This window comes from Poecilia formosa, unplaced genomic scaffold (assembly GCF_000485575.1).
Source record: "Poecilia formosa unplaced genomic scaffold, Poecilia_formosa-5.1.2 Scaffold71, whole genome shotgun sequence".
Classification (NCBI taxonomy): domain Eukaryota; kingdom Metazoa; phylum Chordata; class Actinopteri; order Cyprinodontiformes; family Poeciliidae; genus Poecilia; species Poecilia formosa.
In genome coordinates, this window is record NW_006800010.1 from 843,741 (window position 1) to 849,794 (window position 6,054).

Below are 6,054 nucleotides of genomic sequence, written 5' to 3' on the forward strand. Positions count from 1 at the left end.
AAGAAAGAAAAACAATAAAGTGGTCAATCAAAGCAAAAATAATATGATGGTGGGTGTGTTTTCTTAGGTTGTGTACCTCAGTGAAAATTCTTAAGTCAGAATTTGTCTTGTCCTGTTCAATTTATTGGAGAAAAATCATACTTACAAGTGTGGTCCTGTTGTGCTTTGAATATGTCACCTCCTTATCAAGAAACCATTACACAGGAAAACCAACCCTGACATCCTGTTAACCTATCGCTATGAAATATTAACCAGTCATCATGGCTTCCGTTTTGTACAAGCTGGACCCACTTAACTGTCTGACAGCATTTTCAATTCAATAAACGGGTACAAAGAGAGCTCTATCAGTGACGAGATCAGACGATACTCTTAAATGCCACTCATGTTGCCTTTTAAAAACATCAAAAATGTTGTCACCCTCCCAAGAGACCGTTTAAAAATGAAGGGACAGAAATTATGCCTAGTCTGCTTTTTTTCTATTTTCTATAAAAGGACACCATAAGATTTAAAGGTCTGAGGGTATGAAGCAGACCCATAAAGCCCAGGAAGTCACTTTTTTGAGGTGAAATGTAAGTGTCAATATCACAAGCCGACTTGCTCTAATTAAATTTTAAGAGCTCAGCTGAGAGAAATCCTGAAATTCTTTTGAGAGGAAGTGAGAGAGCTCACAAACACGGCTGATTGGTAGCCAAGGGACGGGAAAATAGTTTGCCAAAAGGTAACAGGAACTTTCCTCTGGAAATGGCTTGCTGACCCCTTCCATTGACCTCAATCAGTCAGTCTTGCCACGTCTCACTGTTCCCCCCATCGTCTGGCAGTTTCCCTGGGTTACCACGGTAATGGCCTGATTTGGAAGAAGTTGTGGGAGGAGAGAACGAAGACACTTACTGCGGGAAAAGGACCTGAGTCTCCAAACCAAGGATTTGGCCCGGTGACCTTCTGTTCCTGCTTTATTTGTGTTGTTTTGCTGAGCAAACATCTGAACTGGTTTGGCTTTTGTGTTTAGGTCTACCGTCCTGGAGGAACTCAAAAAGAGGACTGTGTAAATGTGACTTACTGACAAAACAATTCTTTCAGCGGAATCCAAAGCAAAGCCGTATACCAACACAGGGTTTTTCTGCTGCACTTCAAATCATATCCATTCCAAATCAACCAGAGAAGAATGACTATATTGTTCAGGGTGGTACAAACCATTACAGTTAAAGTCCTGCTTTTTTCAATTTATGTTTATAAAACACATAAAAGCTTTACTATTTAAAGCATTTTTATTTAACGATAATTTCGTTCTTTTGGTGTTACTGATCCAAATGTAATAGACCAAAAGCATCAAGGGTTGAAAAAGAATCACATGATCAAAACTGCAGTCGTCAAACTGAAGTGAGCAAAATGAAAAACTCCAGCAAACTCTAGAAGAGAGAAAATCCGGGTGCTTAAATAAAGAGACGGTGTGATTAGTAGCATTGAAAACAGGTGAGTCTGATTGGAGCACTAATGAACAGCTGATTGAAAGTACTGAGTAGGGGAGCTGTCGAACTAGTAACAAGTGTTGTAACAGTAAAATGTGTTGGACATCCAATCATGGGCCAAAACTGAATCCAAGAACCGGTATGATAACTATTGATTGATTCCAGCAGAAGGAAGAATAGTTGTTACAGGATGAAGACTGTTATGTCGTGGAAGCCCATAACAGACTAACAGACAGGGACGGTGACATCAGGGAGACGGTGTGCTACTTGAACCCCTTTCTTCACAGGCGGAGGAAGGCAGCTCGGTAACACTTTATTTGAAGGGGGTTGAATAAGACTGACATGACACTGTCATGAACATGAATAAGCCAATAATACTTTTATAACAAATTTATATCAGTAATGATTTCTTGGTTAATGTCAAGTTGTCATAACAAAGACATTTTGAATAATGTCAGCTTTGTATTAAAAGTGTCATAATTTACCGAATGACACTTTATGACAACAGTCATAAATATTCATGAAGGCTTATTCATGTTCATGACAGGTGTTATGTCATGTTTATGAAAGTGTCATGTCAGTCTTATTCAACCCCCTTCAAATAAAGTGTTACCGGCAGCTCCTTATCCCGGAGCTTTGGACCCCAAAACCATGCAGGTTCCAGCAGACTGCTGTGGACAACTGATGCTGGCTGCCTTCCAGACCAAAGGTGAGACGCCCTATTCCAAGTCTATTTTTCATTGCTGGACAGTGTTTTGCTAGCCACAGCAGCTAATGAATCCTGACACAGATGTTCTGAATGGAGCAGGTCCCAGAGCACAGTGTTGGTGAGGCTAGAAGTAATGTAACTGTTAAAGCTCCATTCCAGTTTGATCACTGATAGTCCTGTAACATGAGCTCAACTGTTCTTGAGTACAAAGAGGCCATGGATCCAACAGTATGAGCAATATTTGACCCATAAGGGGTTGTTTTAATCACGTATCGTGCTTACTCCCTTTTACATGAGTTTTCCTTTAAGCTAAGGTAGAGGTAGCTGCAGATACAAAAGACATTTATATGATTTGTTTTGATTGTAGGATATTTTTAAATGGAAATTATTGCTCCATTGTTGATGTCAAACGTCTACGCAGCCCTCCATGTATGGATATATTTTGCATGGAACCCACTTGGGTTCAACCAAGTCAGGCAAGCTGCCATTGGTAGTCAATGAAATTCGGTAAAAAAGTGACAAGTTTTCTTTGATGTTGATCAAACACCTGAAAAGCACGGCGAACGGGACAAATATGTTTTTTCCCCCACGGCTGACCCGAGGTGAGCTTTGGAGCACAATGTTGTTAAGCTTTTCTACAGAGAGCTGTCCAAGGCTTCTGTACTCTGATCCGGTCCAATGAGTCCTCAGCGAAGTGGTCACACAGAAGTATGCTGTCCTGTCTCCCTGTCGCACCAGTTTCACGCTGTGCTGCTTTGATGATAAGCTGAGTCATCCAAACTGAAGGCTGCTGTGAAAAACCAAAGGACATAAATGTAACTGGTACCAGAATCAAATAGAAAACGTGTTAAGCCATTTCAGAGAGGACAACACAACTGAGTAAATAACGCTATGGTATCCTAGTATTTATTATAAAAAAATATCAACGTAATAAACTTATCTGTTTATATCAATCATAACTCAACTGATGTCTCAATGAAGGATTGAGTTCATGCATATCAAGAGGAGAAAGATGACTCTCATGGAAGAAAAAAAAAAACTAAACAGACTTACAAACAAGATGAAAAAAAGAACAAAAATCCTCTAGCTTGTGTTTATCATTCCTGACGTCTAGCAGAAATCTGTTTATGCTGTGATTATGTGGCTTGGAAAACTGAACTACAGGAAAGGAAACCCACACTTATTTGGATTTAGATTAGAATTTAGAGATATGCTAACAATTTGGTATCATGTGTCTGTGACCTCTTCTTGTTTGTGTCTTTTTGTCTTTTTCTGTCTGTTCCCATCTTTCTCTTTTTCAAAAAAAAAAAGCCCACCAAGAAACAACTAGTACACATAACTCACTAAAGTTTAGTGTTGTATATACCCAACAGTTAATTCAGCAAATTACATTAAAGAACAAGATTCCTGATGCAAGCAATTGTAATGAGCATCCACCGCAGTTTGATTGGTCTAAATCAATCAAACTATGGAGCATTGTTTGGCTCCTACTAGTGAGAACAAGAAGCTGTGTCTACATGAAGCTCCCCAACAGAGGGAAGCATTAAGTGCTCTAAAATCCCCTGGTAGTGGACTGAGCTGACAGTGGACTTCATCAAACACATGGACCAACACCAGCACATGACATGGCTCCCCAAATCATTACTGGGTGTAGAAACGCCCTAGTGTACATTAAGCAATTTGTATTCTCTGCAAATTAAATTCAAAATATATTTCTGTGTGAAAAGAGAACTTTATTCCACTCTACAGTTTGCTGCTGCCTAGGGATGTCCAAATCACAATTAGAAGGGGATCCATTTTTATCAGTCCTCTGGTAGTCATCGTCACATCATTTTCTTTTCTTTTATGATTTGTCTGGGTGGGGTGTAAAATCAGGGCGAGCTAAAACAACAAACAAGAAGATCTATTTGAAACGCCATACCCTTAAAAATTCACCATTCACTGAACCTTTTTTGTTTTTATGCTTAGACTAATCACTTTGATTTTTCTAGCAATGACATTTTGCATTTTATGACTTACCGTCCTTGTTGGGGGTCTCATAACTTTCAAGTCAGTTGCGAAAGTAATACCTTTGCCAAACACTTCTGTATTTTGTTTCTCCATTTGTCACGTTCAAATTTTCTGAGAATCACATTTTGCGTTTCCATTAGCTGGAAGCCAAGATCATCGTAATTAAATGAAAAATAAACACTTGAAATGCAGTCCTCCTGTTTGCAATAGAGCTTCACAGCATAAGTTTCAGTTTTTAAAAAGAATTAGTGAAACACAAACTTTCTGATGATATCCTAATATAGTGATATGCACCTGTCACTTCTGACATAAAATGAATGAGAGATGGTTATTAGGGAGACAGAGATGACTTGGATTCCCTAGTTTAACAGTTTAGCTAATATGTCCACCTCCAGTAAACAGGACACATTAGGTGGAAGGATTTACATCTGAATCCCAAAAGAAAAAAAGAGAAAAATAACTCCATAGCCTGAAACAAAAATATTTATCATACTACAGCTAGTGAAGAAAATTTCTAGAAACATTATACACAATTTGAATGCCATTCCATGACACAATTGGAAGCATATTGTGACAATATAAAAGGCATAATAATAAATGTAATGCTGTTGGAGGGGGGGGGGGAGTTTACCAGAGAAGTGTCCTGATAAACTATACCACTAAGTGTGTTTTCTCACCAGTGTCAGATAAATAATAGAAACACTTTCCAAAGGCCCACCACAGAAACCTGTCAATTACATCAGAGAGCAGAAGATTCTAAATTAGTCCTTTTCTGGGAAAAACTCTACTCCAATATGCAGTTTTGTTCCTAAATGCACACTTAGGATGTTATAAATATTAAACAATCAGAGAGTGTGATCAAAATACTCATGATCATTTTATTAATGTGCTGTGAAAAGCCCAGAACAAGGAAGGAATTATCTACGCTTGGCTGATTGACAGACCAAAGTTATCGCTCATGATTTTCTCCGACTGATCCGGTACGTCTCCGGGACTGTACGTATATATCTGCAAAACTGGCAGAGACATCACTCGCTTTCTTCTCCATTCTTGATACTTGTGATGAAGTGGTGGGTGTGATAGAAAATCTCTCTCATCCCTTTCCCTGCAGTTAAGATGGCAACCAGACGAGCAGGAAGAGAAAGCGGCATGCCATGGCGGCTTCCATCACTTATCCGCCACTCATCCATGATTGAAAGGCATCTGCAAGCCTGAAGGATTGCAACATTTATATTATGCTCCTTAAAAAAAAAAAAAGATCAAAAGGGAAGTATCGGATTCAGTTAATATTGACAGAGAACTAAAGAGAAAGAGAAAGTCTAAATAAAGTGTAAGTTGGTTTCCTCTTGGGTAAAGCTTCGACTTTTTGTCTTTCGGTTTCCTTAGTTCCTGCACTAATCTTTTGGATGGATTCAGCTAAATTCTTACAGTATGTGAGAGAACATAAACGGAGAGCATCCAGGGATTTGGAGGCACTATTAAGGAGACAAAATGATCTATCAAAGCAGCTGTTGGGAAAGGAAGCGGGAAGTAAGGATGATGTGAGAGGAAAAAGCTATTTTAGTAGAAACGCAGCGTCTCTTTCTCCTCTTTGTCTTTTTTCATCTTTTTCCAAGCCTCCTTCTCTCACTTGATCTGACAGCCCAACTGTGATGACCTTGTTGTGTGTTTTCTTGCTCTATTTAGTCTTGCTTACATTAACACGAATACATTATACCGGACCTTTCGGACCTTTGACAACACAAGAAACTGAGCCACAATGGGGTCAGGGCATCACGCCAACACCGTGGACTCACAGATGGACGATCACAGTGAGAAATGAGAGCAAGTTTCTTTTTTTTTTTTTTACTTATATTTCTCTCCCTTCTT

At 39.1% G+C, this 6,054-nt stretch overlaps 1 long non-coding RNA gene across 1 annotated transcript in view; it reads left to right on the forward strand.

Moving 5' to 3' along the window:
• Positions 1-2,085: 2,085 nt before the first annotated feature.
• LOC107836635 (uncharacterized) overlaps positions 2,086-6,054 on the forward strand; it is a 12,324-nt gene continuing 8,355 nt past the window's right edge. The window contains exon 1 of the long non-coding RNA XR_001662579.1: positions 2,086-2,175. This is a non-coding gene — a long non-coding RNA (uncharacterized LOC107836635). The remainder of the gene's footprint in view (positions 2,176-6,054) is intronic.